Source organism: Opisthocomus hoazin, chromosome 2, assembly GCF_030867145.1.
Source record: "Opisthocomus hoazin isolate bOpiHoa1 chromosome 2, bOpiHoa1.hap1, whole genome shotgun sequence".
NCBI lineage: Eukaryota > Metazoa > Chordata > Aves > Opisthocomiformes > Opisthocomidae > Opisthocomus > Opisthocomus hoazin.
Genome location: NC_134415.1, coordinates 23,044,671 through 23,058,704, shown reverse-complemented (window position 1 = coordinate 23,058,704; position 14,034 = coordinate 23,044,671).

Sequence of the window (14,034 nt, the reverse complement as noted above, 5' to 3'; positions counted from 1 at the left end):
AGCTGTTTTTTAGCTCTAAAATAAAAATTAAGTCAGAGGGAGGTAGCTCCACTGGTGCGGCTGAGCAGCTGCATGGGATGCTCCCAGAAGTGAAGGCAATTTGACAGAACCACAAGAAAGTACCCAAGTCGCTGAACTTCTGCAGTATAATCCAGGTAAGTATGTGGTTGATGCAGTTTAAACTCCACCTGGGGTGCCATGGATATTTAACCCCTTTCCCTAAGTGTGCTGATCTGATCTTGTCCTGCTTATGTTTGTTTTGGCTGTTGCTGTATAGAAACAAATAAACAAGTAGAAGTAAAGCACAGCTGAGTCAGATGACTTAGCTGTGCTTTGCTTCTACTGTCTTATATTCCTACCTAGCTGCTTCTCTGTTCATCAGAAGACAAGTAGCTTTTGCATTTTAGCATGACTGCACCTCCTTTTTGCGTTTAGCGCACTGTTTGAGGTCATCTCTCGTTTCCATAATTCACTTTCTTACATGCTTAATCAGTGCTGCTGTGCTTTGCTCATTTTACATCTGAAAGGTCATGTTCCCCCAAATACCTTATTTTTTCCTTCTAAAACCTTCTGCGAGCTCTCCTTTACTGTGATGCCTGGATTTAAAGACTGATTTGGATTACTGAGAACTTCCTTCTCCATTGATGAGTGCATCTAGCTTCTGTCCTTGGCTGTCGTTATTTGTCTACATGCAGCCTGAATAGGAATTTCCAACAGAAAAAGCTTTGCTGTCCTGTTACTGCAATTAGTGACTGTGAATTAACATCAACTAATGATTGCCTCAGCACCTGCTTTTAAAACTTATCAAAGACTGATAAGGATTCAAGTCTTGGGGATGGGTTTCTGTAGGAGAAAAAATTACGTTCTCCATCAGTTTGGTAATCTTTCTGCGAAAGCAGTTGCCCTTCTAGTAAAGGAAGAAAAACACTGTGTGGCAAGAAGATGCACTCGGAAGACTTGTGGCAACTAATTGAAACAGTGATGTTGGAAATCATTTTCTCACCTGTTTTGGAAATGGCTGTTACCCTGGTTTTCTGCTTTCTCGGAGTTTAAGGTGAGTCGTGGGAAAGTTGAGGCTATGTTGTAATAGTGTTTGGTGTTGTAAGGACCCTGCCTTTGACCTTTAAAAAGTTGGGAACAATCTAACTCATGAGTCCCCTCGTAACGGTCTTGGAAGTATATCAGGTTGTAAATATAGAAATACTGATTTTTCTGGCCATTTTCAGGTGGCTTCTGGGCTTTGTTGGGTAATTATGGGGTGTTTCGATGAAAGAAATGGGACAAAAATTCATAGAATGAAAATTCTATGTCTTGTGAGATAAAAGACTACTTTCAGGAGTTAGTATCCAGAACTTAGAAAGGGTGCCCAAAAATGTTTTAGGGTGTTACGTTCCTTACAAGGAATTTCTCCTTGAAAAACCTGAATTGTCTTTTTAAAAAATTTGCTAGAAGAGAAACTGTGGTGAAAACACACCTGTAACACCTCTCTACACTGATGTATTTTAGTTACTTGGGGGGGGGAGATGGGGGGGTGAACATGTAGTTTATTAAATATTCTACATTTAGAAGTTAGTTGGAAACTCTGAAGCAAATGCATACGTGTTAAAGTCTGATTGCAATAATAAAAAGATACTTCCCATTATTTTTGTGGGGAAACTTTTTAACGCCATCCCCATCTGTGAATATTGGTTTTGTTTTGGCAGGTTACTTGCATGCAAATAAGTGGATGTCTGATGAATCTTGGACAAATAATCTACAGTATTTAATTTGTTCTCCTTAGGAGAAACTGGAGAATGTGCTCTGCTTTTGATCCTTCATGCAATGGTCCTCTTGAGTTCATAAACACATCTAAGTTTAATGGTGCAAGAAGGATTTTTGCCTGAGTATGTAAAGCAGATGTGTTTTTCTAGGGTGTTTAAATTAATAATATTATTTCAGTTTTGGGAGCAGAGAACGTGTTAAATCAAACCGGAATGCTTTTTCTAGCACTCCTAAATCTGCATTTGATTTGGTAGGATATAGTTGTAGGAAATACTCTGCTAATGCAAACAGTGTGCGGGGTGGTTAGAAGTGTGGTGCTTTACAACAACTTCTCAGTCTCTACTTTTAGTCATGGACACCTTTTTTCCGTTGTACTAGGTGACAGATTTTTAAATGGTGGAATATATTTTACACTCAACTCTTAATTCCTACTCATTCTCACCTTAAAAACATTTAGCAAGTTCCATACTGTTGTTTCAGAGATTACAGTTAATGCATTTAACTTCCCACTCAGCTTATTAGAGGCGAAAAAATGCAGAGATCCAATTGTGTGAGTAATTGCAGTAACTTTTTTTATATGCAGTTACTGTATTGCAAGTGCTGCTTCTGTGAACTGAATGAAAAGAAAGCAAACATGTTACCCTGTAGATAGAGCTTTTAATCTGGTCTGAGTAGCCCTTCTGCTTTAAATAAAAGGTTTTGGATGAAATTAAGGAAAAGGAGGAAAAAAATGTGCAAAATGGGTATTGTATTACCACTGGCTTTAAGATGTTTTATGTCTGTCTCTGTTCAGCCTTCAGTACTGAAGTATTTGGAAGATCTGTCTTGGAAATGCAAACTGGTTTTGTTCTGAGTGGGTTAGAGTCCCACTGTACTTGGTACTACAGACTCAGACCACGTGGCAGAGCTAAAAGCATGAGAACTATGAGAGAGTGCATCAATGATCTTACATGTCTTTTCCAGCCTAGGTGATTCTAGGATTCTATACAATGACAGACACTTGCTTTAACTATCCTCAGGGCGGGGAGAGGGGGAAATGGTTCTGTGTGATAGCTGCCACTCCACTGTTTGAGTGACGGAGGCAGGAGGGATATAAATGCACTGTGTGAATACTTGCTGAATGTGGAATTATGTTTTTCTCTGGTTCGCTAGTACATGTGAGCTAGGGGCCTGAAACTATTTTATGCAGATTCGTAATGTGAGTTATGGCACCTGAAGAGCCCATGCCATTCAGTGGATTCATTAAATTTAAAATGGAAAGCCTGGTACTTGCTGCAGGCGATGCTTTCTTCACCTTTCACCAAACTGCTTTCACCCTGATAACTGGATCCTTGAATGCCAGGTGATTCTGAAATAAAACTTCAAACTGTTGGGAATGCTTATGCATTCAAATGGCTTATAGTGTTACTGCTCTGTTGTCAGATGAAAGCTTCTTAGTTTCACTTCAAGATTTCACTTCAAGGCAAAGGATTATAGTGTAGTTCGTAATCCTAAATGGTATATACCATGGTGAAGACCTAATTGAAATTCCTCTTGCTGCAGGAAAACTAGCACCAACTGTAATTAAAAAAAAAAAAAAAAAAAAAGAAAAAGAAAAGAAAAAACCTGCTTTGACTACACTTCTTTATCACTCTTTTTAGAAGAGTCCCTTTAAGGCAGCATTGGAAGATGCACACTCATCACATAGGGGCTTTGCTATAGGAAAGGATACATGAATGGCTCTTGAGACAGTTCCAAAGAAAAAGGTGGTAGTGGGGGAGGTAGTCAATATGGGTTGGGCGAAGTAAATACAGTTGACCAAGGAAAGTGTAGTCAGATTACAGACTGAAACTTAGGAACATTTCCTTGAGTATTTCTGGCTCCTGGGCTTCCATTCCCCATCAGGAGTGGTGACATACTCTTCCTTTCCAAAAGCAATGAGAGGAGAAATACTGTAAAACTAAGAAAATCCAGTATTTTGATATTCTTTTCCTTCCTGTGGCAGTAGTACCTGCGATGCTGCTGGAAAGCTGTAGAGGATTACAGTTCTGGCATTGCAATACTGCAGATTCAGTTTGGCCTTGCTCAAATGGCGTCACATACAATGTTTGTCTTGCACTGTAAGTACCTTTATGTAGGAAGTAGGATGGCAGAGTCGTCTGGTGTGGACTGGGTTGTTCAGCGGGAAGTGTGCTGTTCGTAAAGGGAGATGGAGCTAGGGAGAACTGGATTATTATCTGTGGAAATGGGAATCCGCCCTGAGTTTTGTGCCTTATCAACAATCCATCCTCCCATGCTAAGCACAGTAAATTCTGTATATTTTTTGTACATATATAGAAATGGTATAATAAAGAAAAATAACCCCCAGAAAAATTAATCCTAAAGAAGACAATATAGGAACTTAAGTATTGCTAGTGACTGTCACTACATTGCAAGAATATGAGTTTTTTTAATGGACCACACATAGTTTTTAGTAGCAATAAAACCCTAGAATGTATGGATCACACAGGAGAAGCCTCTTGGAAGGTTTTTTGTGTGCTGCTGTCTAATGCTTTTCAAACAGCACTCTGATGTGCTTACTGCGTGAGTGCTACTTGCTTGTGTACTGAATGCATCGACAATGTTTTTCTAGTGGCGGTGGTAAGTGTGCTTCTTGTATTCACAGAATCACAGAATGTTTGGGGTTGGAAGGGACCTCTGTGGGTCACCTAGTCCAACCCTCCTGCCGAAGCAGGGTCACCTACAGCAGGCTGCACAGGACCTTGTCCAGGCGGGTCTTGAATATCTCCAGAGAAGGAGACTCCACAGCCTCCCTGGGCAGCCTGTTCCAGTGCTCCGTCACCCTCAGAGGGAAGAAATTCTTCCTCATGTTCAGACGGAACTTCCTGTGCCTCAGTTTGTGCCCATTGCCCCTTGTCCTGTCGGTGGGCACCACTGAAAAGAGCTTGGCCCCATCCTCCTGACACCCACCCTTCAGATATTTGTAAGTATATATTAGGTCCCCTCTTGGCCTTCTCTTCTTCAGGCTGAACAAGCCCAGCTCCCTCAGCCTCTCCTCATAGGAGAGATGTTCTAGTCCCCTCACCATCCTCGTAGCCCTCCACTGGACTCTCTCCAGTAGTTCCTCATCTTTCTTGAACTGGGGAGCCCAGAACTGGACAGAGTACTCCAGATGAGGCCTCACCAGGGCAGTGTAGAGGGGAAGGAGAACCTCCCTCGACCTGCTGGCCACACTCTTCTTGATGCACCCCAGGATCCCATTGGCCTTCTTGGCAGCCAGGGCACATTGCTGGCTCATGGTTAACCTGTCGTCCACCAGGACGCCCAGGTCCCTCTCCGCAGAGCTGCTCTCCAGCAGGTCCACCCCAAGCCTGTACTGATGCATGGGGTTGTTCCTCCCCAGGTGCAGGACCCTGCATTTGCCTTTGTTGAACCTCATCAGGTTCCTCTCTGCCCAGCTTTCCAGCCTGTCCAGGTCACGCTGAATGGCAGCACAGCCTTCTGGTGTATCTACCACTCCTCCCGGTTTGGTGTCATCAGCAAACTTGCTGAGGGTACATTCTAACTCTTCATCCAGGTCGTTGATGAAGAAGTTAAACAAGACTGGGCCCAGTACTGACCCCTGGGGGACACCACTTGTTACCAGCCTCCAACTAGACTCAGCGCCACTGACGACAACCCTCTGAGTTCTGCCATTCAGCCAGTTCTCAATCCACTTCACCGACCACTCATCCAGCCCACACTTCCTGAGCTTCCCTAGGAGGATGTTATGGGAGACAGTGTCGAAAGCCTTGCTGAAGTCCAGGTAGACAACATCCACGGCTCTCCCCTCATCTACCCAGCCAGTCATGCCATCGTAGAAAGCTGTTAGATTGGTCAGGCATGATTTTCCCTTGGTGAATCCATGCTGACTACTCCTGATAACCTTCTTTTCCTCCACTTGCTTGATGATGACCTCCAGGATAAGCTGCTCCATCACGTTTCCCGGGATGGAGGTGAGGCTGACCGGCCTGTAGTTCCCTGGGTCCTCCTTCTTGCCCTTTTTGAAGATTGGAGTGACATTGGCCCTTCTCCAGTCCTCGGGCACCTCTCCTGTCCTCCAGGACCTCTCAAAGATGATGGAGAGTGGCTCAGCAATGACATCTGCCAGCTCTCTCGGCACTCGTGGGTGCATTCCATCGGTGCCCATGGATTTGTGGGTGTTTAGATTGCTTAAGCGATGCCTCATGCAGTCCTCCTCAACCAAGGTATTCCTTTTGGTTTTGGACTTTGGGACAATAAATGTGCAATTGAGGTTCTGTATACATGTCTAGAAGGCAGGGGTAGAGCAGCTGTGAGTCCAGAAACTGATGTCTGCGAGGTGGTGTGGGAGCAAGAGGGTGGTCGTGTGCGATAGGAAAGCAGCATGTCTGTGTAGAACTGGAGGGAAGTTGTGCTACGTGGCTGGAGAAGGGGCCATGGGGAGGTTTGCAAGGCAGTGTTCAGAGGTTAATACTTAAAACCTAGGTTTTTTAACAGTTCTTCTAATGTGTGGAAAGTAAGGATCATCTTCAATTTTAGTCTTTGTATTTTCAGGCTTACATGAAATTTAAGTTCTTAAGATCTTCAGAAATGGCTTCTTATAGTTGTGAAATGTTCTTTGATGCAGAGGTCTGCTTTGTGCTGGCCAGCGAGCGCCTTCCTTGAATACGGAGCCTTGCATGTGCCGGCTCTTGCCATGCAGCGTGCTAGGTCAGTCCCGCTCAGTTGGAGAAATGTGGTTTTGTTGTTTGCTTTACAAAATGTGTACTTTCTAATTCTTTGGTTTCACTTCCAGTGTCCACAGTGATTTTACACACTCGCACACATTCCTGTTGCTGGCCTGTTATGGTTGATGTGGAGCCAATGAACTGCTGGTCACGAACAGCCATTGTAAAAGCCTTGGGATGCAGTTCAGTAGTACAGGGTAAAGCTTTCTGTACAAAGACTGGAGACTTCTGATCTAAACTGAGCTCTTTCACAGGGAATTATTTCAGGGGAGCACAACCTGAGTAGGTTTGGTCATGAAATGCCTGCCACCAGTTTTATATATGTGGGGGAAAACCAGCAAATTAATTGCAGAAAGGTCTATCTAGATGCACTGGTAGAGGCAGGGAATGATTAAACTCATGATCCTAAGCGCTGGTGAGGCGAAGTGGAGTGCTGTATGTAACTGTGCGATACTATGAGTGTAATTACTGCAGGAGGGGAAACTGAGGCACTGTGAAAAGCAGCACGGCTTGTGTAGTATGGCAATAGTTGTGGTTGTGCAGTGTCAGCCCTGCAGAGTCAGGAGCAGGACGCAGTGTTCGTCGCCTGACGGCTCCTCCTTGAGCATCCTTTCATCCTTCCGCTTGAGGAAGTGCTTTGTGCTCAAGAGACCAAAACTCGCTCCTCGGTTACTATTCAGTGAATGTAAATTGTTGTCAGAGGTAAGTTCTGGCAAGGATAGACGTCGCTTGCTATGGGGTGCTGTCGTTTGGTCACCCAAAGGATGGATGTGGTAGCGATGCAGTGCAATGCCACTTTATTTTTGAGCTGCTGCTTGGCTTCCCGTTGTGCCTCGCTTTGCTGTCTGTATTATGAATTTCCCATTTTGGAGATCTTTCAGTGACACCAAGCCACTCTTGAGTTTACAGCCATCAAATTTCAGTAACATGTTTCAGGGTTCAATACCGTGCTGAACGTTCCCAGCTCCTGCAAGGGTAAAATTGAGCTCTGGGTTTCTCACTGGCAAAGCTTTTAAGGACTGGGCTGGAAAAGAAAATTATTTGAAAGCTGTCATTGGCTAGGACAGAAGCGTGATGGACAAATGCAGTAAGGGCAAGAGTGGGAACAGCGTAAATTGAGAAGGGTGCAGTTACATGAGCAAGCGTCCTCCTGGAGGGGCAACAAACAAACCTGGAGCTTACTCTGAAGTAAGTTTTCTGTGGGTGTGTGACAGTATAGCGTTTGACCCTCTGTAGTGGTGGGCATCAGGAGGAGTCAACTCTGTGTACTGCTATTCTTGCAGCTATACTAACTGCAAGAATTAAGGGATAATTATTTTCTTCAAAAATAGTGGGAGAAGCCAGCCCTGCAGATCACCCACAGTGGGCAGGGGCCAGGTGCCTCCTGCCCTGAAACATCACGTGAGCTGAGCAGTAGCTAATTACAGCATTTATAATGCCATTAACCTTTAATCGCATAGTCCATTAGTAGACTAAGTGTTAAAAAATAACAAAACAACCCCACTAAACCACGTCACGGTATCCCACGCAATTACACTTTGCCACCCTCCAGGACTTCAGGCTGATGGCAGAAACCTCATGCACGCTCGGGGATGCCCAGGATAGAAGATACCACGTTGGAAACACGTTCCTTGAGAGCATCTCTCTCCTGAGAGCTGCCCTCCGTGTCAAGGGAGGGCTCTCTTCGTGCTGAAGGAAACGTAGCTCCACAGGTCAGGGGTATCCATCGCTCTCGGGGGAGCCACTGAGGAAAAACTGACAGCTGTAGTGCTTGCCTCTTTGCACGGGCGTAAAGCTGGCCCTGATTCTGTAAATAATGAGGTTATATTTAGAGGTAAGGTGCATTATGTCAGACCGGTGCCAGTGGTAACAAATGAAAAAGCATTAAGCAAGAGAACTTTTTAACAATAAGCATCTTCCTACACTTAGCACGTTAGGGTGCTTAATCACCCCTCTGTGTGGTTTTCAGTGGAATGTGTACGGTATGGAATAACCGGCAAGCTACTTGGCATTTGTATAGCATCAAACAGTAGACTACTTAGCCAGTACATCTAAATAATTATATGTAAGAAATACTTGTGGAAATTAACCCCTCCATCTTATAGAAATAACCATGGCAATCTGTGTGGAGATAGCAGCTATTACTGCCCACATACTGATTGGTTTTGTTTCCCTATCTAACCCCGAGGTAAACAGAGTAACTGCCATAGAATATGAAGTGTTTACTATTTAATGCTTTTCAGTGGATTCTGCTAAGGCGGTTGCATTGGCTAGTTACTCCTGCTAAACTATAAAATTGCTCAGGAGGGGACCGTTTCAGAATTGCTGGAGACCAAGCCAGAAGCGTAATGCCTCCACACATAAAATATATTTTAAAAGGAAAAAGTTAGAGCTCAGCGGAAATTGTTGGTGATCTGCCTCTCTTAAGATGAAGTTTGCAGTTTCCCTTTAGCAAATAATTTTAAGATGAGCAACTCCTCAAGTCAAGGAGAGGAAAAAAATTTAAAGAAATAGGTAGGTCAGTAATAAAAACAAAATACATGTGCAGTTTTGTTTTTAGTCTATGAAGAAAAACACATAGGAGAAGGTACCAGATTCATGGGCTTGTTCTCCAGGGTCTATGTTAGGTGATCATCCAGAGCTATTTTAAGCTCCTTGGCTGTATTTTTCCTCCAGGTTTTCTAGAAGAATTTTTAGTATTCAAGCTCCAGATGTTCAGCCTAAGCACACCTGTGCTCCGCTGGTACCTGCCTGTGCTGCAGCTCTGCTTACGTACCACCGTGGAGTTGATCTGCAGCATGACCGAAGTCTGTCAGCACGGTCAGTCTGGCTGTAAAAACCGTATGTTCACCAAGACAGCAACCTGGTTCTTTCCAGGACGGCTTCTCTTCTCTTTTAACCTTAAAATAATTGAGTGTGCTCCTGTTATCTTTGCATGCCTGTAGCCACTGGAGGAAGGCTAAGGTAGTGCTCACAGATTTATTTATACACAGTCTCTGGTTCATGCGCGCTGTGTTTTTCTGCCACAGCAGCATAATCCCCTTCAGCCAAACCCTTGGCAATTAAGACACGATCCTTTAATGTCACTTAGGGATTGCATTAGGACAAGAATGGCTCTTTTGAAGACACGGTTCCTGCGTGGCAGGGTTTGCAGAGCGGAAGTTGGCTGCTGTGCCCCTGGGAGACATTGGAATAAGGGGAAAGTAGCAGTTTCCCAGCCACACATAAGGAGATGAGCGGCAGCTTCTGACTACCGAAATACGAAATTGGCCTTCATCAGTTGTAAGAAGTTTCCATACAAAGAGTAACCTCCTCATATCTTCAGATCAAACGCACACGCCCATGCAAGCAATAGTCACCATTAAGTTTACTGGCTTAAAAAAAAAGGGGGGGCTTGAAATACTCACTTAGAAACAGGATAGCAAGCAAGTTTGCTGATGACACCAAACTGGGAGGAGTGGTAGATCCACCAGAAGGCTGTGCTGCCATTCAGTGTGACCTGGACAGGCTGGAAAGTTGGGCGGAGAGGAACCTGATGAGGTTCAACAAAGGCAAATGCAGGGTCCTGCACCTGGGGAGGAACAACCCCATGCATCAGTACAGGCTCGGGGTGGACCTGCTGGAGAGCAGCTCTGCGGAGAGGGACCTGGGTGTCCTGGTGGACAACAGGTTAACCATGAGCCAGCAGTGTGCCCTGGCTGCCAAGAAGGCCAATGGCATTCTGGGGTGCATTAGGAGGAGTGTGGCCAGCAGGTCGAGGGAGGTTCTCCTTCCCCTCTACACTGCCCTGGTGAGGCCCCATCTGGAGTACTCTGTCCAGTTCTGGGCTCCCCAGTTCAAGAAAGATGAAGAGCTACTGGAGAGAGTCCAGTGGAGGGCTACGAGGATGGTGAGGGGACTGGAGCATCTCTCCTATGAGGAGAGGCTGAGGGAGCTGGGCTTGTTCAGCCTGAAGAAGAGAAGGCTGCGAGGGGACCTTATAAATGTTTACAGGTATCTGCAGAGTGGGTGTCAGGAGGATGGGGCCAAGCTCTTTTCAGTAGTGCCCAGCGACAGGACAAGGGGCAATGGGCACAAACTGAAGCACAGGAAGTTCCGTCTGAACATGAGGAAGAATTTCTTCCCTCTGAGGGTGACAGAGCACTGGAACAGGCTGCCCAGGGAGGTGGTGGAGTCTCCTTCTCTGGAGATATTCAAGACCCGCCTGGACAAGGTCCTGTGCAGCCTGCTGTAGGTGACCCTGCTTCGGCAGGAGGGTTGGACTAGATGACCCACAGAGGTCCCTTCCAACCCCTACCATTCTGTGATTCTGTGATTTCAATAGTGTTTTGGGTAGTAGTGATGTAGTAATTGCGTGAAGTGGGCTTAGGTTCCTGATCCTCTGCAGAGTTCATGTGTGATTGTGGATAAGCCTCTAATGGAATTCAAACCTTCTCCTCGTCTTTGATTCCAGCAGCATTTGTGGATGTGAGACTTAACTGCTTTTTTCTCCCTGCCTTTCTCTAAGGGAGAGACAGCAATGTGCTAAAATGAATGTTGGACACGACGGATGCAATTTGACTGAGGAGTTGCTCAGTCAAGTAGTTGTGCTTTGTCTCCTGTCCTGTCTCCCTGCCTGTCCCCCTCCTTCTCCTCCCAGTGCTGGCCAGGCAGAAGAGTTTGCGTGGTCTCATGGGGACCAGGTGGATTAGGAATAGAGCTGTCTGAAGAATGATACAGGGTTTGGTTTTTTTTTCAGCCAAATCCAGTTTCCCAGTCTGTTTCACTGTGCAGCTCCCTCAACACTTCACCTGGCACGAGGCAAGGGGCAATGCAAGGCAGGAACAAGCAGTCAGGGATAAGAGTTGACTAAATCGGCGTTAAATGCTGGTGAATTATACACAAAACTGCATCTTACGTCATGCTCATGTAGCATTGCCCACTGAGCAGCTATTTGTTACGACAAATTACGTGTCTGTGTCCCGGAGATGCTTTCTGGGACTTGCAGAAGTGCTGGAGTATGTAAATGCCCTGACCCTTGCCTTCTCTTGTATGCCCATGCTGAGTGGTAAACTCGAGGGTCCTCAGACTCTGGCTGCGTTCTTCAAAAGAGATGCTGACTGTGACTTGTGGCAGGTTCTGCGTGACGCAGTCACGATGTGGTCCCAAGCAAACCGACAGCACGGCCGGCCTTCGCTCTGCGGGCTCGTGTGTCGGGAGCAACACTAGAGAGAAAGAGAGGAAGGAAAAAGCAGCGCTAAAATCTGATTAGATGTCCCTGCCAATGCTTTGCTGTTTTGTCATGCAGTTGTCTTCCAGATGAACACATCCTTTGTATTTTCTACAAATGCAGGGATGTTGTTCCCAGTTCCCGTTACCCTGGTAGGAAAGACGTGGAGTGGGCAGGGTGGTGGTTGGCCCTGGTGGATGTGGTGCTATGGCTGGGGATGAGTTTTAAAAATAAAAAGCAAATAAGCAAAAAAAATAACCCTGCTACTTAGATAATTATTGTACATTCTGCTTGACAGTGTTACTCCTAGCTGACTTTTTTTCAATTAATGTCCTTCTTCACCCTTTTTTTACCTACTACTTATCTCTCTTTCTAAATACTGCAGCAGGCGCCAAGCCTTACCTTACAGGCGCTGGTTTTGCGCAGTGTCGTGATCTGGGAGAGCTGGCTTTGTTCTTCTTCAGAATGATGAGGTTTTTGGAAGGTCAGACACATTGCTGGGGAATGTGTGTACATAAATATAAAAACAAAGGCACAGAATATATATTTATATAGAGAGACAGATCAGTTTTTTCCACTCTGATTCTGTATTGTGGCAGCCCCACAATTTAGAAATCTGCTTATGGCCTAGGAAAAAAACCCAGAACCACCACCAGCAAAGAAACAAACCACAAAAAGCCTAAAAAACATGCAAACCAAACAACAAAAACACCCCAGGGGAACAAAACCCAACGACTTGCAACTGCGAGTCCGTTCCCAGACTGCCCTGGCCCCGCGCTGAGCCCTCCCCGTGTGCCCAACCGTCCCGAGCCCGTCGCCTCGGCTGACCCACGCGTCCCAGGCAGGCGGCTGCGCTTCGGTCGCCCTTTGCTTTGGCTGGGTGCCTGAAGGAGCTTTTGGGCAGCCCCGGGAGCCGTGGGCGTGTTTCAACTTCTGAGTTTGGAGGAAAAGCAAGGCTTTTTCCAAGTACTAAGTAAAGTACTGAGGTTTTGAGGTGTACATGATGCAATCTGAAAATTATTTACACATTTCCTATTTTAATCTGAAATTAAATCATTGAAACGAAACAATTGAAATGGGGGGTGGGGAAGTGGTTGGCATTATAGAAAAGATTAATGAAGTATACAGCAAACGAGGGTGGACGCATTCAAACCTGATACCGAATACGAGCTTGTGCTCTGAGTGTACTGTGCTTGCCTGGAAACTTTTACAGCTTCCTGACATGATGACATCAAGACTGTAGACTCATTAGACAGGAGACTTTCAAATAATTTCCCACTTCTGAATTTCCCGGCACTGCTGAATTACAGGCACTGAAACTACCACCGGCAGCTACCTGGCTCTGCACGGGCTGAGGCTGCTGCCAGGCACTGCTGTGAGGAGGGAGAACAAAAGGATTAAATCTGTCGGAGACAAGACCTCTTCTTAGCTCAGCTACTGAAGAAATAACACATTTCTGAATCATTCTGAATACTGCATGCTGGATTTTTTTCAGTCGTTAGTTTATAAACTTGTTTCACGGTTCGAGGCAACACTTTTTTGAGGCCAAAACCAGCCTTTCCTGCACTACCATTGCCCATGGGAGTTTCCCTGGGACCCCGGGCCAAGTGTTTGCTTTTACATGGGAGAAGGCAGCCCCTTGGCAAAGAGATATTGCTTGGTGTTTGCTGTGGTGTGCCTGGGCAGAGGGCAGTGCCTGGGGGGGGCTGCCTCGGGGGATGCCGGCTTGCTGCCTTCAGGGCAGCTGGGGCTTGGGGCACACACACGTGTGCATGTCGGGCACACGCATGTGTGCATCTGCGCACGCTTGTGCAGGCTTTGGGCAACACTCCTTGCTGGCTAGAGTAGCAGGAAGGGGGAAAGAGGGAAAAGGGTCACTTTTCTTTAATTTTTTTTTTTTAAATAGACTTTAATAGTGGGCAGTGGGTTTTCCTCTCTGGATTCTTGCTCGTGCCTGTGCAGAGCTATCCTGTCTCGACCTAGGGGTAGCTCTGGGTGTAGCAACTGTCACATGCTGTGAATTGCAGGACGGGTATGTGCCTTATCGGTGTTCCTGCTGGAGAGTTGTGGGTGGGTTAGTTTGGGGTGGGGGGTGGGGGGGTGTTTTTCTAAGCTGTGAGAAACGAAGCGCAACCGGCCTTTGTATCTTTGCTTCTTAGTTTGTATTGTTGCTTTGGGGCTGGAAGTTGTCAACGCCGCCTCCTTGCATCCATATTTAAATTAGTCATTAATGCTAAGAATGGTTTAGGCAGGGGAAATCATGAGCGGGCTGGAAAGCTGCATATTTACTAAATCTTGTACTGGTAAAAAACCCCAGTTTTTCCCCTGCTGTCAAAA